This window comes from Vicugna pacos, chromosome 1, assembly GCF_048564905.1.
Source record: "Vicugna pacos chromosome 1, VicPac4, whole genome shotgun sequence".
NCBI classification, from domain to species: Eukaryota; Metazoa; Chordata; class Mammalia; order Artiodactyla; family Camelidae; genus Vicugna; species Vicugna pacos.
In genome coordinates this window covers 5,656,508-5,684,162 of record NC_132987.1, presented here as the reverse complement: position 1 = coordinate 5,684,162, position 27,655 = coordinate 5,656,508, and the positions used below count along the sequence as shown (strand labels likewise).

At 33.8% G+C, this 27,655-nt stretch overlaps 1 protein-coding gene across 2 annotated transcripts in view; it reads left to right on the top strand.

The window, feature by feature from the left end:
- Window positions 1-27,655, top strand: part of TBC1D5 (TBC1 domain family member 5) — a 497,763-nt gene that overhangs the window by 37,174 nt on the left and 432,934 nt on the right. For both annotated transcript variants that reach the window (XM_072946459.1, XM_072946400.1), the window contains exon 2: window positions 10,475-10,537. The gene's annotated coding sequence lies outside the window, so the exon portion shown is untranslated. The remainder of the gene's footprint in view (window positions 1-10,474; window positions 10,538-27,655) is intronic.

The window sequence follows — 27,655 nt, the reverse complement described above, 5'->3', positions numbered from 1 at the left end:
AAATTTTGCCCATAAAGTGTACTTTAAGATCTTAATATTTTCTGAGTAAGTTATACTCAGAAAAAAATAAAAAGTGAAAGTTTTTATAAATGTTATTAAAGAGAGAAAATGGATAGAATTTTATAGCCAGTATATTCTTTTCAGAACACAAGGACCAATTTTCATATGTTATAAAGTAATTGGTAGTAAAATGAAGTGGAAATAGTGTGTGGCCTGCCATTTTTTTCACTAAGGGATGTAAAAGTAAGTGTCTCAAATACAATGTAATTAAAAGTTATAACTATTCATGATATCTTTGAATTTAAATTGTGTCAAATTAAATAACTTAGATTAGAATTGCATTTATAATTATACAGAAGTTTATGATTTTTAGACAAAAGCTTTTACCAAAAATTATTCCGAGGTTTAGAAAACCCACTAATTTAAATTCAAAAACTTAAAATAACCCTTAGTTAATGATTTTTATTTACCTTTGTTAGAAAGGACTTAAATCCAAAAAATAACTTCTATCTCTTTAAATGTAAATGTCAATCCAACGAAAAGGTGACTGAAAATTAATGACTTTATTTAAAAATTAAAGTTCTTAAAATTTTAGATTAGATCGAATTTTTCATTAAAGGATTTTATACAAATTATAAGAATGGCTTACACAAAATTCATAAAGATAATTTAAATTCAGAATATTTAATTTAAGATAATTTAAGCTCAAATGTATAATTATGAAGTTATGACTTCTAACTATATAGATTTGAAATAAGTCATATAACCTTTTTAGATTATTTTTCATAATTTGGTGAGAACAAGGTGAGAACAAGGCGTGAACTATCTCCTTTTGATTTGCTTGCTAATATTTGCAATTTATTACTAAGTTAATCCTTAATTGCTGAAAAAGAGTTGTCTGTCACATGATTACCCATTATTTTTCTGTAATACAATATGTAATAAATTTTACAGATGCATATTCAAGAATAAATGTGGGTTAAAAGTTTTTTTTAATTACATAGATTTCAGGTGTTCAGCATTATAACTCGACATCTGTATACACTACAGAGTGATCACCACCATAAGTCTTAATTACCATCCACCATCATCTAGTTGACTCCCTTCATTTTCACTCACTCCAACCCCTTCCCTTCTGGTAACCACTAATCTTTTCTCTGTATCTATGACTTTGTTTTTGATTTGTTTTTTTGCCTTTTTTTTTTTATATATTCCACATATGAGTGAAATCATATGGTATTTGTCTTTTTCCATCTAACTTACTTCACTCAGCACAGTACTCTTAAGGTCCATCTATGTTGTCACAAATGGCAGATTTCATTCTATTTTATGACTGATATTCCTCTGTGTGTGTGTGTGTGTGTGTGTATGTGTCGCATCTTTATACATTCATCTATTGATGGACATTTAAGTTGTTTTCATATCTTGGGTGTTGTCAGTAATGCTGCAGTGAACCCAGGGGTGCATATATCTTTTTGAATTAGTGTTTTCTTCTTCAGATAAATACCCAGAAGTGGAATATCTGAGTCATACGGTAGTTCTAGTCTTAATTTTTGGAGGAAACTCCATATTGTTCTCCGTAGTGGCTGCACCAATTTACAGTCACACCAACAGTGTATGAGGGTTTTCTTTCCTTCATATGCTCTCCAACATTTGTTATATTTTTCTTTTTGATAGTAGCCTTTCTAACAGGTATGAAGTGATAGTTCATTGTGCTTTTGATTTGCATTTCCCTAATAATCAGTGATGTTGAACATCTTTTCATATACCTGTTGGCCATCTGTATGTCTTTAGAAAAGTGTTTCAGATTCTCTGCCCATTTTTAACTTGGGTTGTTTTTGTTGTTGTTCTGTGAGTTCTTTAATATTTTAGATATCTTCTTATCAGAAACACGGTTTGGAAGTATCTCCCCATTCAGTAGATTGCCTTTTCATTTTGATGATGATTTTCTTCACTGTGCAGAAGCTTTTTATTTTTAGTTTGATGTAGTCCAAAAAGTTCTAAAAGAGCAACTTACTAATGGTGTGTGTGCATGTGTAAAGGTAGAGTTGATTGCTTAGTGGATTCATTGTTTATGGAAAAGAACAGCTGATTAAACCTAGAAACTTATTAGAATTAGCTTTCCTCCAAGTATGAAATATGTGCTCATCCAACAGAGGCATGAGGTTCTGGTTTGATCAGAAGGGTAAGATCTCTTGACTGGATTCTTTTTTAAGTTCTGGATTCATGAAGAAGTATAATAAACATAGTGCGTTCTTTTCATGTTGAACTTTAGTGTGATTTTATGTAATGCAAAAGAATTAACACAGTTATTTAAAAACAAAGTCAGTGCCAAAGAAAATTAATAGATATTGCTGGCAATTTCGAGTTCTGTTCCCAGACCCCTATATATAGATATGAGTTCATTGTCTGTTGGTACTTGTTGGGGTGTTTTTTGGTGAGAAAGTCTGTGATTCTCTGACTTTGGATGTAATCTTCAGATATCAGTGGTTTCAGTCATTAGGGCTTCCCTGCAGAAGCTCAAGTCCTCTTAATGGACACAGAAGTAAGTTTCTAGCCTTTATTTCCCCCCAATTTTAGCCATTTGCAGATGTTTATAATGAATTTGGCTGCGTGGCTTGTTTTTATGGATGAAATAAAAAAGAATCTTCACAGCATGCCTTAAAAATACATTGTTAAAGTGCATTCATTTTTAATGTTATCTTAAAAATTTGCTTACTTATTCACCTTTGTGTTTTAAGTAGGGATCAGGAAGTACCAGTGAAAAACTTACAACTATGGGAACATTTTCTGTACTTGAATGTATGGACATATGTAGGGATATTTTTAAAGCCTGCCTTTCTCTCCACAAAGAAGACTTGAACCAACTGAGAATACAAACAAATATGATTATCGATAACTTGAAGTAAAAACTCAAAAGGCACTGTGGGTTATTTCATTTTTCTTCTTTATATCAGAATGGATTGGTGGTTAGTTAAACTTGGTGTGAGCTGTCAAAAATTTTAATTATAAGGTTAAATATTCTCATAGCCTGATGTTTGTGCCTGGCTGAAATAATGCATTAAAAAAAATAAACTTCACTGTAAATTTCCAGTCTGAATCACCAAGTTAAAATATCTTGTGTCTTTTATTTGTTCAGGCATTAACTTTGAATCAGTATAGCTATGGAATAGTTTGGGGAAGAAATTCTCTTATTTAAAGACCTTGTTCCTGTTAAGTCTGGATGACAGTTTTACCTTGCTCAGCCTTTACTTACTTTTTACCTGATGGAAGTTTTAATCACTCAGCCCAGGTTTTTTGTTTTTGTTTTTTGGTCTATTTTAGATTCTTTTTTCATAGCCTTACAGTTAGCACTTTATGAGTCTTATTCAGATTCAGTAAACAGTTAGATTAAATAACTTGCTAAATTATTTGAATTTGGTGTCACTGAATCAAATAGGTTAACATATTTCATTTAGTTTATTTACTCTGCATGTCTAATGATTGTCCTTTCAATTTTATATGTTGGGGTATGATGCTGAGAAGCAGACAGTGATTAGATTTTGGAAATCTTTTTTTCTCTTTATATTGTTACATTCAGTTTATGTATTTCTTTCTTGTATATTTTTGATGCTGTTCATCATCTATTTTCACTTTCTAAGCTTTTGGCCAGTATTATATCTGTCCTATAAAACCAAGATCCCGTAAGGTTATTGTGATGCTTTAATTAGATGTGTGTCAGATATTTGAAAAGTGACCAAACATTTATACAGATACTAGTTTTGATTCTTTCTCAGGAGGAGTGATGCCATAACTTCTGTTTTGCCAAGTAGATTGAAATCTTCATTTGATGCCTGCTAGATGTCTGAGCAGGTTCTTTTAAGTGACCTGAACTTAGAATAAAAGAATCTGTCATGATGAAAGGATTTAGTAGGTAAAGTACGCTGAAATATTATGTAGCTCATCTCACATAGAAAAGAGCAGTTAACAGAATTGAAATCCTGTTCATTTCAATATAATTGAACACATATTCAGCCTTTGCTAATGTAAGATTGTGATTTTTTTGTTTGTTTCTTAAAGTTACTCGTTAAAATAGCTAATAAACTAAACACAATTTGGGCAGTATTGACAGTGTTTCCATTGAGAGAGGAAACCAGTAGCTCTTGAAACTTTGTGTCTTACAAGTTTCTTTACTAAGTTCACTTGCCTCTGTTTTGTTTGTTAAGAGTACATCCAGCTTGAATTCTTAGATTTTTTAAAAGGTGATAGAAAATGCTGGTCTGGAATTATGTCGCAGTGATTGTGGTGAACGAGGCCTCTACACTGATGAAGAGTGACCCACTGTTTACCTGTATCTTTACTGTCTGGTTTTTCTTGCATCTTGGGTTGGCCATCTGCATCTTCAGTTAGTATGGAAAATTTTCAACCATCATCTATTCTAGTATTATCTATACTGTTTTCTTTTACATTCTTTTTTAATCTTGATCTATTTGTGTTTTAGATTGCTGCTACTCAAAGTGTGGTCCTCAGATCAGTGCTGGTCTGCAGCCTGATTTTATTGGTCTGTAATGAATCAAGACAAATTCAGAGTAAAGATTTAGAAGCTTTTAATAGCAACTTAATATTATCATGACATCTAAGCACATGATTTTTTTAAAAAGAAATTCAGTTTTATTGTATTTTATAAAAGTTTTTGTCTCCAGTAGATTGACACTTTCAAAAGTAGTCCTTGGTCACAGATAGTTTAGGAAGTATTTTTAGACCTTCTCATTCTATTCTTTGCATCTCTTAACTGTTCTTACATGTTTTGTTTTCTTTGTCTTTCTGACCTGCATCTTAGATAGATTATTAAAGTTTTTCTTTCCACTTACTAATTCTTTTTCTGTTTGTATTGACTCTGTTTCACTTTTCCACCAAATTAAAATGTTTACCTATTTTTTTTCTTGAGGTTTTATTTAATTCACACATATATATTTTAAGCCTTTCTATTACTCAAAACATCCTTATTGTATAATCTTTCCAATAATTGAAGTATCTGCAGGCTAATTCTGCAGTCTCTGGTTTGTGTTGGCATCATTCATTGTGTCTCGTATCCTTGTGTGTTTTGTGATTTTTAAAATTTGAATAGAGGTTTTTGGAAAGTTGTTGGATGCTTTGAGGCCTGGATTGAAGTTATTTTCTTTCTCTGAGAATTTACATATGCTTCCCGCAGGTGACTGATGGTACTAACCATTTAAGAGCACTTTAAATACATCTTCACATGAGATTTACTGGATTATACAAGTAGTGTGAATTTAGTCTGAGAACTTTTGGGAAGGTTCCACTTTGTGGTAACAGTATCAAGAGAATCAATAACACATTCTCTAAATGACAGAAGTTGAGAGGTGGAACACAGATTAGAGGTTGCCCGGGGTTAGGAATGGGGGTGCTGGGGGTGGGTGTGACTATAAAGAGGCAGCAGGAGGGAGACTTTGTGGTGCTTTTTTGCTGTTAACATGAGGGGATAGCCCTTTGACATGAAAGCTTTGTGTAGGCATTTGTTTTTGATAGACTTTTAAAAGTTTATCTCCTGAGCCTTGTGTAGCCATTAAAATGTAAGTTCAATTTCAACAGTTTTAGGCACATACTCTCAGGATGAAAGCTGGTTTTCTGGGTTTGCTTATTCTACTTTCACTTTGTTTATAGCTTATGTGGACGCTGTACTTTCTTGCTAGCTAAGCAGTTCATTAAAACAGATTTTCCCATGAGCTTTAAACAATTATGTCTAACACTATCAAGGTATCTGGTCTGCCACACTGCTGGTAACCAGCGCCCTGCTATCTACAGTTTAGCCTTATGAAGTATGTTGCTATTTTTGCTTCTGCTCTCTTGTATTTTTGTTGCTATAATAACTATTTTCTTTATTTCTTTGGTCTATCAGACTTCTTGTACAGACCATCGCAATCTATCCCAGTTACATTTTCTAAGCTTGTTTCCCACCCTCCTTCACTAGTGATAGTGTGGTTTATTAAAGACGTCGTATATTTCAGCTACCATTCTTTTACTCAGGTCACTCCACCCTGTTTAAGTGTTGTCTCTTCTTTTGACTCCAACTGCTCCTTCTAGCACTGTTGACATTTTGGGCTGAATAATTCAGTTTTGTCGGGGGCTGTCTTGTGCATCATAGGATGTTAGCAGAATCCCTGGCATCTACCCACCAGGTGTAAATAATACTTCCCGTTTCTGAGAATTAGAAGTGTTTCCAGGTGTTGCCAAATGATATGTGCGGGGCAATGTCTCTCATGGTTGAGAACCACTGTATTAGGTCTGTATGAACCTGGTCTCAGCTGAAGAGCCTTCTGTGATTATCCCTGCCTGTGGCTTTCACCTTCTGAATTTTCTGTAGTACTTATTATCTGGATTGTATTCTTGTCCCTTATTACATTTGGTTGTAAATTTCTTTCTTTTATCTCCCTGCCATATATCTCTCTCTCTCCATCGCTCTCTCCCTTTCTGTCTCTCTCTCTCTCTCTCTCTCTCTGTGTCTCTGTATGTCTGTATGTGTCTGTATGTGTCTTATTTCCCCAAGTTCTAGAGAGTGAGAACCACGTGTTTTACTTTTTTGTTTGCTTGCTATTTGGTCAACCCCATACACTTGTTAGTAGTTTTAAATATATCATTTTCTTGTGTTTTTTTTCCCCTCATTTTTTCATTTTTATATGGTAGTAATGTGGGTTTAGGAAATTGAGTCACTCTAGAAAATGTGGAGAACTTTGAGACGACTACTGGTAATGATGAGACTTGCGGATGATAGAATGTTGATGTGACAATAGTATGTATACTTGGTAATAGCTGGAAAATTCAAAACAATGCGAGATGGCTACAAAGAGATAAGAAAGATGTAATTTCTGGTAGATGGAGCCATTATATAAGTAACCAGGAAAATGTGCAGTAGAGTAGAATTTAAAAAATAGTCTGAGAAATATAGGAAATGGAAGGATTTGTAGAAGCATGAAGTACAAGTGATTAGTTCTACAGAATGAGATGAGCAAAGTAATCAATATGTCAGGGTAAATTGTTAGGAATGATGGATGTAGCATCTGGTTAGGAGTGACTTGTGTAAACCTGACAAATGTGATATGTGAGTTTTAGTAAGTTGCAAACAAGTTGGGCATAGGGAGGTTAGCTGTTACTACCAACTCAAGAGAAACAGGTGTATTTTGCCCCAGTTGGGAAAGATATAGCTGTTACAGATTTCCCCTACTTTTTTTTCTTTATTAGCAGCAAATTCCAAGTAACAAAGAATTAAAGCTTGAATCTAACTACCTTTATAAGGTGCATTTCCTCATGTAGGACAAAATCTTCATGAAAAATAATCATAAGCATGATATGTGTTCATTGTAGAAAAATTAGAAGTAATGAAAAATAGGGGAAAAATGAAAGTTCCCAAAGCCTGAACCACTATTATCATTTAGCTTAATTCTGTTCTCTTGATTTTTATATGGTATCAGTCTGTCTCTCTCGATAGTAGATTTAAAATGTGCCTCTTTGTATATATAAATGCGTACTGTTCGTATATATCTATGTATTTGTAACTGACTGTACTTCAATAAAAAAAGAAGTGAAAAAATTAGCTCCTATTTAAAAAATAAAGTAAAATAGGGATTATTTTATATGAAATATTTTATAGCCTGTTCTTTTTCATTTAATATTATGAACATTTCTCCATATCAGTAAAATTCTTCAAAGTGGTATTTAGTATCTACGTAGCATTCTATTTTTAGATTATCCCCAAATTCATTTAACCATTTACCTGTTGTTAAACATTTATTCTTTCATACACGCACACATACACACATACATACAATTTGAAGTGAATTAGCCTAATTAAAAATTTTGAGTCCATCTGCCATTTTCTTTGAAGAGTTGTTACCTCCACTCTGGTCTGCTTCTTATAATTTGCCCTGCAAAATTCATTCTCCCTGGCTTCCATTGTGAAAAGAACCCCAATTTAATAGGTGGGCATTTTTTACCAAATTTGGAGACTGTATGTCGTATCCTCTCAAGTGGTTAGGTGTGGCCAAAGGACTAGGTTATGGTTTAGAAGCTGTGGGCTGAAATAGGAGAGTTACAGGAGAGAGCGGGCTGGGCCTCCCCCGCCCCCTTCTTTCTGCTGCTTGTGCTGCAGATGTGCTCGCTGGAGTTCCCACAGCCTTCTTGGCGTGTGAGGCGACTTCTAATAGAAACAGTATGTGGTAGAGCAGAAAGATGGAAGGAAAATGGATCCCTGGTATCTGGAGCTGGCACATCAGCCTTTGTCTGCTAGACATTTGTGTGGGAGAAATTCTCTCCCTTTTTTTTTTTCTTCTCTTAACTCATTATATTATTATTACTAAAATTGTTTTTTTGGCTTGGGAAGGATATGACCTAATCCTGGCTGATAAAGGATACCACTGTTTAATGCTCTGTGTAGGAATGTGACAGGTCACATATAAAGAAACATGCTTTGTGTCGTGGTAGATTCTAGATCTATGTTGAAAACCAAAATCTCCTTTGAGACTAGAGAGAGATTAATTGGGATTGAAAGGAAAATACTTGATACATAAATTTCTGGAGCTCTTTGATAATTATATTGCTGAATATCATTTTCAAATTATTTTAATAGTTATCACCCATTATTTCAGAAAACATTTGATAGCTTTTAGGCAAAAAACCCCACTAACTATTGAGGATTGTAAATTGTAGCATATCATAATAATCTCAAGCCCTATGAATTTGTAATATTATTAGATATCTTGACTAATCATGTAGACAAGATCAGCTCATAAATATGACTTTTAATACTCTCTTTAACTATTGGAAGAATTTTGATAAATGTCAGCTTTCTTGTTTTTAACCTAAAATTAGGCAGGCTGCCATTTTTGTATATTTTTACATTTGCAAGATTCTTCAAGTATTGTTGTTGTTGTTTTTGGAGGGGGGTGGTAGGGGAGGTAATTAGGTTTATTTATTTATTTTTAGAGGAAGTACTGGGGCTTGAATCCAGGACCTTCTACATGCTAAGCGTGCACTCTATCACTTGAGCTATACCCTCTCCCGTCTTGGAATTCGGTAAATGAAATTAAATTTTTTTTATAACTGTAGACTTACTTTTTTTTTAGGCAGTGATTCTAAGAGTTATTCATAACTTTAATGAAATAAGTGATGGATATACATTTAAAAAGCTAATAGACTATTTTTTCAGAAGTTTTAGGATTATAGAAAAATTGAGCAGAAAGTACAAAGAGTTTTCCTTGTACCTATTCTCCAAGGTCAGGGTGTACACATTTTTATCCAGGGTATTCCACTGCATATAATGTTACATATATTAAAAAAAGACTATATCCCTGAACCAAGTAAGTATTATTTTATGATAGGGAAACCACACACCACTAAAAGTCATTTTTCTCTCACCCAGGGTCTCCCACCCTCAGCACTGTTAACATTTTAAGCTGGATAATTCTTCGTAGTGGGGAACTAACTGTCCTGTGCGTTGTAGGATGTTTAGCACCATGCCTGAGCTCTAACCACTAGATTCCGATAATACTCTCCAGGTGTGATAACCAAAAAATGTCTCCAGACATTGTCAGATGTCCCTTGGGAGGCATATTACCCCAGGTTGAAAACTTGCTCTCACCAATTTGCACAGTTTAGGATTTGCTGTATTTTTAAGGGTAGGCTCCAACTTAAGGAGTCTGTAGTTCAGTGAACTTTCTTGTAGAAGTTGTGTAGACAAAGTTAGAATCTTCCCTGGCACTTGGGGACCTTAGGCAGTAGGCTTAGTCTTACTGAGCCTTATTTTCCTTGACTGTGAAACAGGTAAAATATTATCTAACTTGCTTTGAGAATTCATTGAGATAAATTGTAAAAAAAAATACTTGGATTAATTTTAGTCTCCTTCATGTGTGCTATATTGTTTGAATTTATTCCCTTAGAGGTGTCAAAAATTCATTACTGAGTTCTTATTTCTGTGGGAAAAGGCTATCACAGTTTGAGATCTACTGATTATGGATTCATGTGTACTATACTGTGGGTGGATAAAACCTTTAAACAAATGTTAAATGAAGACTGGTTTATGGGGTCAGTTGTGTTTGGACTCTCTGTGGTGCTCTAATTAGGTTGTCACTACATTCAAATTGTAACAGGTAAGTGATCTTTTGTGTTCTTTCAAGGACTTTGAGCTCCTCAAATTGATGATAGTATTAGATGTCAGCCAATCACTTTGTCCTTTGAAGTTTTTGTCTTCATTTCTGAAATCCCACCAATTGTAACAGCTTGTGTGTCAGCTTCAATAGAGGAATCTGGCCTCTCTCAGCTTGTCCTTAGTCCTTTGAAGACTTCTAAAAACTTGCCATAGGTTACAACTGATAATGTCTACTACCCACTGCTTCCTTGTAGAATTATAAAGCATTGTTCATTAGTGAGTGAAATGCCACCTGTAATAATTAAGGCTATTCTTATTGTTCTACCCTTGCAGAAAATTTCCAAAGACTTGGTGAAGATAGGAAAACTATCAGAAAGGCTGTAGCGCTATTGTACTGTAAGTATTGCTTTGAAAAAGAGCTGTAAATTAAGAATATTTTAAGTATCCACTTGTTTGGGGGAAAATATGTTAGGCAAAGATATTATATGTAAAATATAGAGGAGGATATATTATAATCATATTAATAATTTATAAGAAGTAATCCTATGCAGTCTTTTAAAAATTGAGAATGTGTTCCTATGTATTGAGATGAGGATTTTACCAGTAGCATTGAAAAATATTTCTAATTCTAACAAGGATTGATCTAGTTTATGTACGTTTGCTTATTTAAAACTATCAGAATCCAGAAAATCATTGTAGTTTTGTAGGTTTGTGATTTGTTTGGGTGACTTATTGTTTAGGTTATTTTGCAGAATTATTTATTTGCTGATTTATTTATGTATTTCATTATTTATTTATTTGATTATTTAGTAAATTATTTATCTGATGAATTATTAATACATCTTCATGACATGCTTTAAATTATTTATAACTTAATTTTGAGTTTATTGCTTTTAGATGCTGCATTGTTACTGACTAGTTTTGATTTTTTTCTTTGTGGTTCTTTAAAATTAAAGTATTAGCTTTAAGGCAAAAGTATATTCATTGCATTCATTGCATTCATTGCAATGCCCAGGGTTTTTTTTCTAAGTAATTTATGGTAGTGATAAAATTTCAGTTATGCTTTTTAGCTCTAAATTTACCTGTTTAGGGTTACTGGTGATAGCATATTTGTGTGTTGTGTGCATACTCATTGTAGAGTCACTTACAAATTAATGATATAGTCTATAGTCTGTAAACTGAGACGGAACATGTAAACCTCAGTCCCCATTATTCTTGCTGTCTCTAAAGGGCAGGTCTGTATTTCTTACTTGCTTTATAAAAGATAATGGAGTCTTAGTTATTGTGTTTTAGCTATTTCACTACTGGTATATTTTTAGGAAAGTTCAGAGAAATGAAGGCCAGCTTAGCATTGGATCCTTGAGATATAAACTTGAGCGATGTAACCTTTTTTTTTTTTTAAATCCCTGTTATATGTATATTTGGGAAACAACATGATGTTTTTGTAGATTTGTATATTAGTCTTAAGGACATATTTCTCTTATATCTCCTTTGAAAGTTTTGTACCAGTTTGAAAAACTAAAAATGGACAAGGATCTTTATAAATGCAGGCTCTAGTTTCTCTGACTTTAGCTAGTTATTCTCCATGTAAAGTTTCTATTTTAACCAAATAAGGTATTTCTTCTTTGTTCTGACTGTGTTTCATGAGACAACACAAGTTATTAGTGCCTTCTTTTTGATTGAGCTTAATGACTACGTTAAAGTAACTGGGTAAAAGGGTATCATATGCACAACTTGCTCTTCTCCTGTGTTTGCTTGCAGTGAACTATTGTGTACTTTACAGTTCTAACATTTCAGAGAGAAGCAGCACTGTACATTTCAAGTCAGGATGCTATTGAAATATAGTGAAAATGACCTCTGTAGACAGATTTCACTAAAGAATTGTAAATGATGCATATGTAAACCGAAATTTCTTACTTTGAAATACAGAATATATGAATGTTTAACTGGAATATTGCTTGCCTTAAAGGAAGTGGTCTCATTTGATTTATATACATGGATTTAAAAATGTGCGTATTGTACGTATCTGTGACTTTTCTATTCTGGAGGGGAACGATCAGAGGTACTGTTAGATACGGAATTTTATTTTAAAGTGTGCTTCAGGATGCGAGTGTGGACTTTATTTTGAAGAAAAAAGCTGCCTTCTCCAATGTTGAATATGATCTATTATACTGGTTGTGTAATATGCCCAGTGCACACTGTTGATGCGGTTAGTGGAGTACTCCTATGTCTTCCAAGTGATCTTTCATTGGAAGATACACATTTGTGCACACACACATGCACATGTATGTGAAATTTTCTCCTGAATAATTTTTTAGGACAGTTTTTGAAAACAGACACTAGTGGAGATTGCCACAACAATAGCTAGCATTTCCTGAGCACTTACTATGTGCAAGCACAGTATTCCAATCTTTTACACGGGTTATTTGTTACTCTTCACAGTGAGATAAGGACACTTATTATCGTCATAAAATGAATGAGGAAACAGAGACTTAGAGATGCTCATTGCCACAAGCTGGCAGTAAGTGATGGCGCTGGGATTAGGACTCATTTAGTGTGCCCCTCAAGGATCTTCTTAGTCCATTACCGTTTTGTGTGTGTAGTTGGTATAATGTAGTTTTTAACCTGAGTTGTTTTTGTTTTTAGAGACTGAATTCATTTATATCTCTGATAGGTTTAACTTGCTATGTATATTCACTTTGTGTTACATTTGGTCTTTTCTAAGCAGTAGGCAGTACTTGAGCTTCTTGAATTTTCTAATTTTTAAATTTTTTTTTATTTTTTAAATTGAAGTCTGGTTGATTTACAATGTTTTATTAGTTTCTGGTGTACAGCATAGTGATTCAGTTATATATATATGTACACACACACATGTTCTTTTTTATTATAAATCATTATAAGCTATTGAATATAGTTCCCTGTGCTATACAGTAGGACCTTGTTGTTTATCTATTTTATATATAGTAGTGTGTATCTGCTGATCCCAGACTCCCAATTTATCCTTCCCCCTCCTCACCCTTTCCCCTTTGGTAGCCATAAGTTTGTTTTCTATGTCTGTGAGTCTCAATTTTGTAAATAAATTCATTTGTTTGGATAGAGAAGTTGTGGTATATATGTGTATACACACACACACACACACACACACACACACACACACACACAGTGGAATACTGCTCAGCCATAAAGAATGAAATAATGCCATTTGTAGCCACATGGATGGACCTAGAGATTATCATACTGAGTGAAGTTAAGTCAGACAGAGAAAGACAAATATATGATATCACTTATATGTGGAATCTAAAAGATGACATAGTTGAATTTTCTGATTTGATTCTTCTTATAATCCTGTAGAGTGGATCCAAATTAAATACTGAAGAGGAATTTGTGCCTCAGGGAGAGTGAATGTTTGCCTGGTGGATGTCTTAGACTCAGAGCACTTCTTTTGACTCTCAAGGCCAAGGCCATTTCCAGGGCTTTGTTAGAGGAGGTGTTGGGAGATGTTGGGATGAGTGCCGTAAGTGGCTGCATCTGGTGAATGGCAGGGTACTTGTGAATCACTTAGTTTTAAGTTGGATTTTTCAAGTAAATAATGTTATATCATAAAATTCTCAAAACCCATGGTTTAGGTAATATGAAATACTGTAATTGCTAGGATGACCACATAATTTATCTTCCAATTCAGGACAGTTTTGAGAATGAAAGAGTGTCAGTAAGTGTCAGGACAACGGGTGTCTGCTGGAACCATCCTGAGCAAATTGGGATCTGTAATCATTCTTGTAATACCTCACATTCCTATTGTATCATTCCTAATAGTGTATATAATATGTATTTAATAGGAATCTTAATTCACATACAGTATCTTTTGAATTGTTTTATTTTATGATAAGACAAACTTCTATTATGGCCAGTATTTATGTGGTTTGTAGCAAACCTGGGCAGTTTGTGGCTATGATTTTTATGGAGTATGACTGTGATGTTCTACAGCTTTTGGAATTTCTTCTCAAGGTGAAAGTAAAGAGGTATTACTATTGGGAGCAGAAAGATGAGTATGGCAAAGTTGGTCAGTATATTAGAGAGCACTAAAATTTTTCTTCATATCATACATTATAGGATTTTTTATACTTGTTTTGCTTTATAAATCTTGTGATTAATTGCATAGTTGACATTGTACTGAAAACTAATTCTACTTGTTTTACCGTCATAATTTATAATTTTATGTTAGATGATCTAGTACACTTTTTTTTCCCTTATGAAGCATGTTACATGTCATTTATATTGATAAGTTGGCAGTTTTGTGAAAACACTTTTGAAAACAACTGTTTTTCCTTGGTGAAATTCTGTGTGGGAAAACAGGAATCTCTAGAAGAGAGTTGCTTGAGGTTGTTTTGGTTTTTTGTATAGTCTTCTTTTAATTCCCTCTTGATACATATTTATTGAAGACATAATTAGATACTAAATTTAAATTTCTAGTTTTTTTGCATTTAGAATATAGATGACTTGTTAAGTTGAACTAGGTAACTACACTGGTATATTTGTATTTGAATGTATATTAAAAAATCTTATGTAATAGTTCTTATTTACACCTATGTATAATATCAGAACTCTGTAGTTTAGAAAGGCCTATTATGCCTTGTAACAAAGGTAAGAGCTTCTGTATATTCTGCCTTGAATTTGTCACAATGTGAAGCACTTCATGAAATAGTACTGTAGTTGTAGGAGTAATATCGTAGCTCATGTGTTGGCTCTGAGAGTAGCTCCTCTATAATTATGACAAGGAAAAGTACGGCCAAAGGTCATGTTAAACACAAAATTTCTTTCACACCTCATCCTTTCTGTGGATAGCTTGTGAAGCAGTTTGGTCCTGCACTGAAACTTTCAGAGAGCAACCCAAGGTTGTTCCCACGAAAGTGTTGGAAATATCTTTCCCATACTTCCCATGTGGTTGCAAAATTTGGCACGAATGTGTATTTGAATCCTGCGCTAATTAAATAGAATCTTATTAAACTTAGAGTTTGCAGAATAAAAAAGGGGACTCTCATACTGCAAGGATTTCTTAGGGCACTAAGTAATACTGACATAGAACGGTCTTTCATAATACTGAATATGACACGGCTAAAAGCAGTGTCTTAGTACTGACCACTGTAGTCTTGATGTTGCTCAATGAAACACTAAAAACCAGACAACATAGCAACCATAGCAAAACAGGAAATAAAATCACACAAGTGAATTTATAGAAGCGTAGCATGCCTATACTCATACAATCTGTTGATTAGGTCCTATTTTTGACTTAAATTTGGCTACGTAAAAGTTGGAATACTGAAAAGGTCGTATATAGGAAAGCTTTCTATTAAAAAAAACTTACATAAAAAGAATATACATATGTTGCAGGGTGGTAAACAAATCTCTGTAAGTTAGCCTCAGTACACAATACCAAGACAGATAGGCTGAAGCAAGGTTGTTTGGAAGAGGATAAAATTGGCAAGTTACAATTTTTAGTATAATTGGTAAAAGTGTTTCTGTTTTTGAAACACTTTTTTTTCATATTGTTCCCCACCATAACGTGCTTCTTGCTATAAGACTGTTGGAGTATGATTTGCAAACAAGGGTGCTCCCCTGATGAAGGGTATTTTGGAAATGAATAGGTGTATTTTCCTTTGTCACAGCAGTTGGGGGATGTTTTTGGCATTTAGTAGATGGGGATCAGGGATGATAGATGTCCTCCTCAGACTATGTGAAATGGTCCAGACTGCCACGTAACTTTTGAATGTCTGCCTGCTTAACCTGTCTTCAAAAATAAAGCAGTAATGCTTTAATAATACTGACACAATTTTGCAAAATGTTACATGAAGTATCTGATACTTTGGGGGAAGTTTGTGTGGAGGGGGAGCTTAAGTAGAATAAAGAAATTCTCCAAAATTATGTGTAGTTTACTTCACACATTCTTCCCACTTCCTGATTTATAGCATTTCTTACTAGATATTTAGTTGACAAGTTTTCAGTTGGGGAATGCAGTTTACTGGAAGCTCCATTACACAGATGGCAAATACGTAGCAGAGGATATTTAAGATTCTTTTAAGAACAAACTAAATTTTAAATTAATAGATCTCATTGAATTTTATTAGTTAATAAAGATTATTTAAGCTTTTTTATGATCATCATCCTAAATATTAAAGTTTCTTTTTTTAGAATGCTGATAATACATTGTTAAAATATATTTTAAAAATACTTATTTTTATGTTGCCTAGTCTTCAGTATTACTCTGGTACCATCTCCAGTAATCTGTCATACATCTTCTCTGTAACTTCTTATATTACATTTCTTTAGCACTCCACTGGTTGTTTTATATTTTGGGAGGATATAGTCTCTATTGTAGTATTTTTAAGAACTAGAGACTTAATGCCTTGACAGTGTGGTAGGTTTCTGGGATGGGTTGTAACTACACTAACAACCTTAGCATAGGTAATTATTTTGACACTACACTTAGAAACAAAACCCAGGTCTGCTGCACTCACACCACTTTTCATGATTTTCTCCATTTCAACAGTATGTAATTTGTCTTGACGTTTTAATCTTTATTTCATTTAAGCTTATTTATTTCTCTTCACATTCAGTTTAATTTTCATCTGTAATCACTTATCTCAACACTAATTTTTATTCTAGAATTCTCCTATACCTCTCCTCTTTGATTTTTTTGTACTTCTTTTAGAGAATGACTTGTGATCTTTTTTGTCCTAGATCCAAATTTACCTATTATATATACATGCAAACATGTGACTGTTTTATTCATTCTTCTTAAGTAGTTATGCCTAAGTGTTTATACAGTGATGAGTATTTCACTATAAATTTACTTTCGTTTTTTGATTAATATTATGGTTAGGGAATTAATTTTTTTAAATATCCTGCATATGGTTAGATTTTATTATCTGAATTTCATTTCAAGATAGTATAGGGAATGACAGGGAGATTGGATCTGGTGGACTGAGAACCAATACTTTGTTTTATTTTATTATTATTTTGTTTTGTTTTTGAAAGTTTATTACTCTAAGATTTCTACTTTGTAGCTCTAGAAAGCATAGGTATACATTACTTGCTTACATTAAACAAAAAAATTTTTGGATAAATGTTGCAGAGAAAGAAGAGAAACCATTACATGCAGTAAGATGAAGAGGACTTTATTTATTAAATTTCTAAGTCATCTACTTTATTTTGGGATGAGAGCTGCAGTGAATGCCGGCCATGTGCGCTCAAATCTTAAAATTTAAAATGTTGCCAGACTTGAATTTCATGATGATTTATTACAAATATATTTACTTTCCCTTCCATCATCTTCTTTAAATAGCATAATATATTAAATTAATAATTATCATTGATGTCTGATCTGGCTTTTTATTTTATTTTTTAAAATATATTTTTATTGAAGTATAGACAGTTTACAATGTTATGCCAATTTCTCGGGGGTGAGTACAGCACAGTACTTCAGTCATGTAGGAACATACATACATTCATTCTCATATTCTTCTTCACCATAGGTTACAAGATATTGAATATGGTTCCCTGTGCTATACAGTATAAACTTGTTGTTTATCTATTTTATATGTATTAGTTAGTACCTGCAAATCTCAAACTCCCAGTTTATTCCTTCTGACCCCATTCCCCCTGGTAACTGTAAGTTTGTTTTCTATGTCTTTGAGTCTGTTTCTGTTTTGTAAATAAGTTCATTTGTATTTTTTTTTAAATATGCATTTATTCTCACGGCTCTTCTAACTCTTATGCTTGAGAGATACTTCCAAATTAGATTGGAGCTTCTAATATGGATGAAAAAAGTGTCAAAGCCAACAATTCACATAGAATTAAATATTTTAACATAAAGAGTCTTCCAGTGCTAGAAATATAGGGGCTTATTCTGATTTTTTTGATATTTTATAAATGAAAAATAACTATGTATGAAATATGCACAATAATGGGGCTGAAAAATGAGATTTTATTTTGTCCATCAGGCACCCAAATAGAATGGGCATGGTTTTTCACTTAAAATTTGAAAATAACTAATGCTAACCCATCAGTTTTGGGGGTTACTCTGAAATTGATAATTGATGTAGTCATTGACAATCATTTTTTTTTGAGCTGTTGATAGTACCTCTAAGTGGTTCTCTTGCTTCATAGAAACTATACTGTTAAATTTTATGAATTGGTTTCTTAAATGAAACCTAATTATAAAATAATACACAAACCATATGTTGAGTAAAAATGTATGTGTGCCCCGGGGGTACACTTGCATTTTTGTAGAGATACATGGTTTTATTTATCTTTAAAGTGGCACTGTTCATAGTGCATGTGAACATAACTTGAGAGATTAATGTGAAATCGTTTGGCAGTCATTTGATACTGGTATAATATAGACACTGTGAAATAAAGACTAAAAGCCATTGTCATGGGGTTTCCCTCTAATCTCAGTGGCATCTTTGCTCAGACAAAGAATACTTACTGCTTTTTAAAAAATTTAAATATAGTTGATGTATAATGTGAGAATGCTTGCTTCTAATTGCTTCCTCACATATTATTGCTTCTGGTTACTATTTCTCTTGCTGCTAATGCCATTTTCATCCAGAGTTATGCTGTGATGTTTTAATGTGATCAAGGAGGAGGTTAAAGATTTGATATCCTTGGAGGTTGGACAGTTTTGCTCTATTCCTTATGTGTCAGTCTCAACTTACAGTCTTTTTTCTGGTTTAACGTCCTCATTATATGAAAACAGATCTTAAGAAGGGTTGAAGTATCTTTATTTTACTCTCAGATTTGATTAATAGTTTGGTTGGGTATAAAATTTTACGTTGCAGGATAATTTCCTCTTAGAATTTTAAAGGCTTAGTTGCACAGCATTCTGTGTTGCTGCTGAGAGGTTCATTGCCTCTTTTCCCCTTCTACATTGTTTCCTGCTGTGAATGACCTGTTTTTTTTAATAATTATGGAGGCTTTTAGAATATTTGTCTTTGAATTTTTATAATGATGTGTCTTGGAATGGATTTTATTCATGTTTATACTGCATCTTCTGAGGACTCCTTCATTCTGGAATCAAGTCCTTCAGTTTGGGAAAGTTATTTTCTTCCTCCATTTTGTTTAAGTTGTTTTCCTATTTTTTTAGTTGAAGAACCCCTACCAGGGTAGTAGAGGTGGGATGTATGAGGTTGAAAGTTGGCTGCACTTTGGGCAAAATGGTTTGCCTCTCCTCAGTTTTTTATAAATTCTCTTACAAGTTACTTTTTTGATAAGTTATTTCTCTATTTTCCAAAAATTTGAGATTGCTGGGGTTTTGGGAGGAAGGGGAAAGATGGTCATATGGTTAATCTTTGTTGAGTCAAGCTTTTTATGTGCTGTTCACTCCTTACTTCTTTTCCTGTCTAATCAACCTGCAAGATGCAGCTTTTGAAAGCTTTCCCTGATTCCTCATTGATACCTCCTCACAATCTACAGACCCTTGTAGAACACCTATACCATGTTGTAATTATGAGTTCATTGCCCATCTTTATAGCAAAAACAGGAATTGTCTTATTTTTAACCTATGTCTGTGTGTAAAGCATAGTATTTCTTGAGTGAAAACATAAAATACAGAAATTAAGTTGAAAATAGGTAGCAACAGTGCAGTTTTTCAGAAGAATTGTAATTAATTCTTCTTTTAATCCTATTCAATAAGTGAGAGATTAAAAAGAATAGAGATTTACTTTTTTTTTGGTGAAATAATAGTACTGTTATTGTCCTGTGGTAATCAAAAAATGTCTTTATATTTAAGCTAAATTACAGAGTATTCATGAGAGTTTCAATTTCTTAAGCATTTAATTAGGAATTAAACTTCAAGATGTTAATAAAACGGGTGACTAGTGGATAGTTTTATATATTAATGAGAGTTCAACAAAATCCTAGAAGAGTCAAGAATGGAGAAAAAGTTTTGACTTCTTTCATTAGCATAGCGTTACAATAATTCCAAACCAAAAATTCTAAGAAAACAGGATATATTTGTTTTGGGAAAACTTGCCATATCCACAGACAGAAGGAAAACATATGAATGAGCATAGGATTTCACAAAAAGATCTTTGTCACTGTCTTGAGTTCAAGTTTTACCATCACAGTCATCTGTTGTCTCCTTCTGGGAAGTTTTCCTTTGATCATATGTTGTTTTATTAATTTTTAATGGTAGGGAATAAAATTGTTTTCATTTAAATTCTTTGACTTATGACTCATGTTTCATAGAAGTTAAAATGAATCAGCAAATATGTATTGAGTGCATTCAAGACCGTGGTTCATCTGTAGGGAAGTTGAAGAAGTATTCACTTCTTAAAAAATTTTATTTTATTGAGTTATAGTCAGTTTACAATGTTGTGTCAATTTCCAGTGTAGAGCACAATTTTTCAGTCATACATGAACATACATATATTCATTGTCACATTCTTTTCCCCATGAGCTACCACAAGATCTTGTATGTGTTTCCCTGTGCTGTACAATATAATCTTGTTTATCTGTTCTATATATATCTGTCAGTATCTACAGATTTCAAACTATCAGTCTGTCTCTTCTCACCTCCCTCCCCTCTGGCAACCACAAGTTTGTATTCTAGGTCTAGGAGTCTGTTTCTGTTTTATATTTAAGTTCATTTGTCATCTTTTTTTTTTTTTTTTAGATTCCACGTATGAGCAATATCATATGGTATTTTTCTTTCTCTTTCTGTCTTATTTCACTTAGAAAGACATTCTCCAGGAACATCCATGCTACTGCAAATGGCATTATATTGTCATTTTTTATGGCCGAATAGTATTCCATTGTATACATATACCCCTTCTTCTTTATCCAGTCATCTGTTGATGGACATGTAGGCTGTTTCCATGTCTCAGCTATTGTAAATAGTGCTTTATATGAACATTGGGGTGCAGGTGTCTTTTTGAAGTAGGGTTCCTTCTGGATATATGCCCAGGAATGGGATTATTGGGTCATATGGTAAGTCTATTCCTATTCTTTTGAGGAATCTCCATACTGTTTTCACAGTGGCTGCACCAAACTGTATTCCCACCAGCAGTGCAGGAGGGTTCCCTTTTCTAAGAGGTATTCACTTTTGAATGATGATATGTATACATGTAAAGAATGGCAGGTAGATCTCAGTGGGATGAGAAATGTCTCAAAATTGTATATGATTATCAATGAATGAACCCAGATGGGATTTATAATAGTAATTTAGCTCTTGTTAGTAGAAGGTTCACATACTCTTAAGTCATATCTTAGTCATGAATATATAAAAAATAAGAGTCAATAACTTAATGAAGTTTCCTTTCAGTGTCCTAAATTTTATTTTTAGTGTTTATCTCTCATTTTAACCCATACACCTACTATCTTTAGGGCCTAGTCATTTTCATCCTGAAGTTCACTTACTAATTAGAAATGTCTTTGAAATTTCATAGAATTACTTTTGGGATATTGTATTTTCACCTATCAATTCATACACATATTATTATAATGTTTTTATAAAATCCTTTAAATTTCAAAAATTAGAAATTTTACACCAAAAGAGGTAGCTGGTGAATTTTCTGTAACCTTTTCCTTCATAAAGCATAGTTTGAATTCTTTGTTTTTATGCCCACGTATTTTTACTTAAATTCAACATTCATATTTTTTCAGGAGTAGTTTCAGGATAAAGTTAGATATACTATTTTTTTATTCAAGTGAACTTATTTTATCTTATCTTGGTACCTTGTAATTCACTTGGAGTTTGATTAAAGTATTTTTCAGAGTGTATGAAGTACACCATCTCTTTAAATCCGTCTCCCAAACTTCTTCTTTCTCCTTTTCTTATCTTTCATTGTGTATCCCATGTCATGTATTAGGTTACACTGAACCCATTACATATATAAAACTTCATGAAGAAGCTCAAATTGGGTATAGAAAGGTCTTATGGAGAAAAATATAATTATGTCATTGTATAAACTTTCAAAATGTTGTCTAGCAAGCTAGAACCACCTAACAGATGTGATTGCTTCATTGTTTCAAATTTCTGCCAATCAGACTTGATAGGATTTGATCACACTCTCAGATTTATGAGATAAATTACAATATTGCATGACACGCTTCAGATAGAAAACATCAATATAAGTTGAGTATGACTTCTTGTTTAAGATAACAAGCCAGTAATCCTTTAAATAAGATGGCTCCTGCTTTGAGAGAATATTTATCAGTTTTTGTGAAAATTAATGGTCCTTGCTGTTTTCTTTGTGGTGACAAAAAGTGTATTAAACTTTTGTTTTAGTGTACAAACGTGATTGTAAACGAGAGGCATCCTGTTTATTTAGCTGTCAAATTTCCAAAGACCTATAGAGAAATGGGGATAAACTTAAAAGAAATTTGACTGCAGATAATTTTAATTAGAGTAAGATTTCATTAGCTACAGCTAAGGATTTTCTGGGAATTATTTTTTAAACAGAAATTTAATACCTCAAACAAACAATCAAAATGAGAAAGAACATATTCATTAAAGGGGCAGGTCCCCCTGGGAAGTTAGAGCCAAGGACTGGAGTCAGGCATTCAGGCCTGTTTGCCCTACAACAAATGATAGAACCAGGTATTCAGAGCCCCTGTGAAGAATATTTTTAACTGCATTTAGGAGGTCTTCGTGGTGGAATCCCTCAGTTCAATTTCAAAATAAAACCATGGAATCTCTTGAGAACTTGATTTGAAATGGTTACCAAGTCAAATCATTTGTGAAAAGAGAGTAGAATTTTTAGTTTCTTAGTTTGGAATTAAAAGTTTTTCAAATATGGAGACTAACCAAAGCAATGATTTTTAAAAAAGGTAGACCCTCATGTTTCAAGTGAAAATGTAAAGTCTCTTTAATTTTTTTCAGAAGAAAATTTTTTACATCATGGCTTAGATTTAAAATATATGAGAGATTTTTCAAATATTCATGAAAATACAGAGGATAAATAGAACAGGCAACTGTGTATTTACCATGCCGAATTAGTAAGTTAACATTTGCAGCATGTGTTTAAAAAAAAAATTTAAAGCCTTTCCTTTCTCAGAGATAACCACCATCCTGAAATTGCTTTATATCCTCCCTGTCTTGTGTTTTTAGTCTAGTACTATATTTATATGTTCATTAACATTGAGTGTTCTTAATAACTGAAAAATTCCATTGGTCTTTCTGCAGTTTGCTTTTTTATCCTTTTTACCCAGTGTTGTTTCTGAGCTCCTCCTTGCTTTTTATTTTACACCTGGTGTATCAATTTCAGTTGTTCTCTAACACTCCGTGATAGGACAACATTATTTGCATAGGTTGTGTCTCTGTTTCTGTCTGAATGGACATTTAAGGGTCAGAGTACTTTGCACAGACATCTTCTACAGCGATCCCCGTGGCTCTGCAGGGCCCAGTGTTTTCAGCACATGGGACAGCGGTCATCAACTCGTGCAGCATCCTATCCAGGTTCCAGCATTAGGCAGCATCCTCAGGCAGTTTAGTGCCACCAGACTGTGCATTGCTTTCTCTTTTCTTGCTGAAGTTCCTGTGACATTTAAAGCCAGTTACAAAGAAGCCTGCAGACAACCTTGTCCTGCTGCTCTTTAAAAAAAAAAAAATCCTATCCTCCCCTGGCCCCGTATAAAAAGAAAATATAAAATCTTTATCTTTTTTTGGATATTTGTTTGAAAAATATTCTGTTTTATTTTCCAGTTTTTCTGTTACATTTTTCAGTTTTTACATTTCTGTTCTATTTTAACCTGGGGGACGCTAAAACCTAGATTCTTGGGGGGTTTATTATGCCATAGCAACAAGTACACTGGGTCTGTGCATACAGACGACGTGGGTTTGCTTGATGTGAACGACCTGCTTTTGTGCTCAGGTAGTGATACAATTGTCTCAGTTAATGACAGTGAAACATGGAGTCCTGAAAATGATACACGCTTATTTGTGAACATTTTGGAACTTTTTATAGAGATTATTTGAAAATTTTATAATCTAAGTTGCATTGCTTGGGTTCACATTTATATTATAATTGTCATTAGACAGACTTTAGTGCATGTTATATTTTGGTGGAAGTTGTATTTAGAAGTATACTTAGCTGTGTATTACACACAGAAGATCTGGATTGTGATGCACTCTCAGGCTACTGAAGAGAAAGCTGCCCATATATGTAATTCTGTGCCTGTGTGCCCAGCAGCTTGAAGTGCCTCCCAGGATGCCAGAAATTAGAATATTAATGTTACTAACCTTCTCCCTGAAAGTATTTCTTCTTGGAATAAAAAAAAAATTGAATGGATTGCTATGACTGAATTTCTTGAGTATCAGTAGTTTCAGAAAGCTGAGAAATGTTTATGCTGTGCAATAAACAGATGCTGCTCTAACAATGCAATACATTATGTACCAAAAATGATCTCTGTTTTAATCATAGATGCTGGTTAATGAGACAGGACTAGCTTACATCAAAAATGGATTTAAGATGCAATTTTTTTTTCTTTCTGTGTTTTCTACATGATTGATAGACATACCTTTTAACACCATTGTCAATTTTTTGGAATATTTATTTCTTTGATTTTTGCATATATTTCCTTTTTTGAATTCCAGTGAGTATGTAATTGTCTCAAACTCATTCAAAATAGTTACTACACTATTTTAAAGAAGCTGCCTCAGCTTGCTCTGTATTAAGTCTGTTTTGCATGAAAAAAAATTCCCTTGTGTTCATGTTGTTTCAAGTTTCTACCCGTTTTTAAGGGAGGACTCTGTCTTTTTTATAACTCACAGGAAAGTTTCAGGGGATGAATTGACTGTCATGAGCTGGCCACCCTAGAGGTGGACCATCCCCAGCATCCGTGTGCCTCTGCTGCCCCTGAGGGTGGCTGACTGCATCAGAGACCCTTCCTTGTGGTGGGAGAGCCCCTATGCGGGCTCTGCTCTCATTTCCTCTTTACTTGATTTTATTCCCTCAGACTCCACTGCAGTTGCTGACTCTCAGCCTTTCGATTCTTCTACATCTGGGTTGTACAGCTTGACTGACAAATTTGACTTTACATATGGTCAGATAATTCTATATTTGAAAAAATATTCCTATTGTATGTTTTATTCCACCGAACCTAGCAGAGTTAAATGTAGTTTGGATGCATAGGGAAGAATTAATGATTGGAAGATACAGAGTTGGTAAATTATTTATTCTGGCCCCGAGGAAGCTGAAAAGCTGAGTGAAAGACTAATAAATCATTTGTGGTAGTGCTGGTTGTCACTTCCAATTATTTTAGACGGTTTTGTGATAAACTGCAGCACCTGCTAGATATCTGCACACCCTCCCTTGATGCTGGCGGTGCAGCTTGTTTAGTCGGCGATCAGAGGCAAGTTTGTGTAAAGTTTATTTAGGTTGGAAAGGAAATTACTCTTTTTAAAGTCAGTTTTGTTGCTTTTTCTCATTGTTTTGAGTGCTGGGAGAGGATTTCTCTGACAAGGCAGGGAGTCTGGAATTTCCGTACCACTTTAGCCAGGGGATACTGTCTTTATCTTTTGTTAAATTAAATACTTGAAGAATTGAGCTTCTTTATTATTCCCAGACCAATTAAAAACTGCTTCGACTGAGATGATTAGTATGCTAAAGATCAAATCATCGTTTTGAAATGATACCATTTCCTAAGAACCACTGCTGCTGTTTCATCACCCCTTTTTCATCATTCTTTGTTTTTAATGGCCGAGGTTTTGAAACTAGTAGCCCTGAAAGGCAGCGAGGTTCCTCTCTGCCCTGGTCCTACACTCAGCTGCTAAGATCCTTGGAGGCACGAAAAAGAACTTGAGAGAGCTTAGGTGGGTTGGGCTGGTTGTAGCGTTGTGTGGTACAGCTGCTCTAGAACGCCTTCAGAAATAGGTGTGAACATCATATACTGTGCCCAGTTCATGCTTGGAATTATGGTCAGTTCTTTTGTTTCCATCAGAGTTTAATAACTACGCTCAAGTGCAGAATATGAAGCCTGTTTACACATCAGAGTAACTTTGTTTTCACTGACATTTTCAGCTTTAACATAAATATGGGGTACTTGAGGGGACTCTTTAAGATTCTGTACAAAGAAACAGTCTTGATAACTGTCTTGTATTCTTTATTCAGTCACATTTTTACTCACTTATTTCTCCTCATAGACATTTATTAAGCTCATGTGTACCTGCGCTTGGAGAACAAGAGCAACCACTATGCCTGTAAGTTATAACTAATTATTTTCTTAGTGGATGGCTTAGTATGTGCCATATGCCAGTGTAAGCATTTTGCATGTCTTTTAATACAGCTGCCCTATGAGGTGCTTACTGTTACCATCCTTGTTTTACAAAGGACCCGTATGGAGTGGTAAGGCAATAGTGATTTCACTTTTCTGTTAAGAGTTTTTGGAAGGAGTGTAGTGTTTATGATAAATCTTGATTAGGTTTAGAATTTCAATCCAAATACTGCAATTATAATTATCATTTATTGAACATTTAGTTTTGGGTTTGATATTGTAATGCATTATTTCACTTTCAACCGCTGATAATTAACCATTATTATATTCTTTGTTATGTTGGAGAAATTGAGGCTTAAAGAGGCTAAACCACTTGTCCTGGTTAAGCAGCTTGGAGCGGGAGGAGCTGGGATTTGAATCAGGATCTCACTGCCTCTGCACTCTCCTTAGGGGCCGCAGACCTCAGTCCCTGCGCTCTGTTGTGTGGTTATGCAGTACAGAGTGTGGAAGGAAGTGGGTGAGGGGGATCTCAGGCAACTGGTGAACTTTTCCACAAATGAGCCGAGAGTTGCTAGATCTATTGATTTTTTTTCTGGGGGGCAGGGTGGGAGGGAATTAAAAATCTAGATTTTTATGTGAAATGTCCAGTTTTTTTAATCTTCACAGTTGATTCAGGATGAATTATTTGCCCACTGGATGTGGCCTGTGAAAACCAGTTCAGAACCTTTTCTTAATGCCCTTGGCAGAATGTGTTTTGATCGAGAGGTTTTCTTTCTAGCTGCATCCAATCGAATACTAATAAGAAGTCTATGAAAGAGTATTAATAGGACAATATCAGTAAAATTTCATCCTTTAAGGAGATTAAAGACTAGGTGAAATGGAATTATTTGTTATTTTAGTAATCCTATATAGTTCAAAATACACCTCAGATGAGTTTTAGTTGGACTTGGTTCGGGTCATGATGGGATGCTACTAATTTAAATATAGTCTGTGTTATAGGGCAAAAAATCAAAAAAATAAGAAAGTCGAACTAGAATCTTGAAAAGCTAAGCAGCTATTAAAATGTGTAAATGTTTACTGAAACTATCTCTTACTGTTTAGCCTCTGGTAACAAGCCCTTTTATTTCCTCCTCATACACTTGTCTTTTCCTGTGCTGTGAATCACGGGGAGATTTAAATACATGTAGTTTTTCATTGAAATGCCTTTGTCAGATTATAGGTAGATTTAAATAATATGTCAAATGTTGTGACTTCTAATGCATTTTAACACAATTAGTCAAAGGCTTTCTTTATTTATAATAG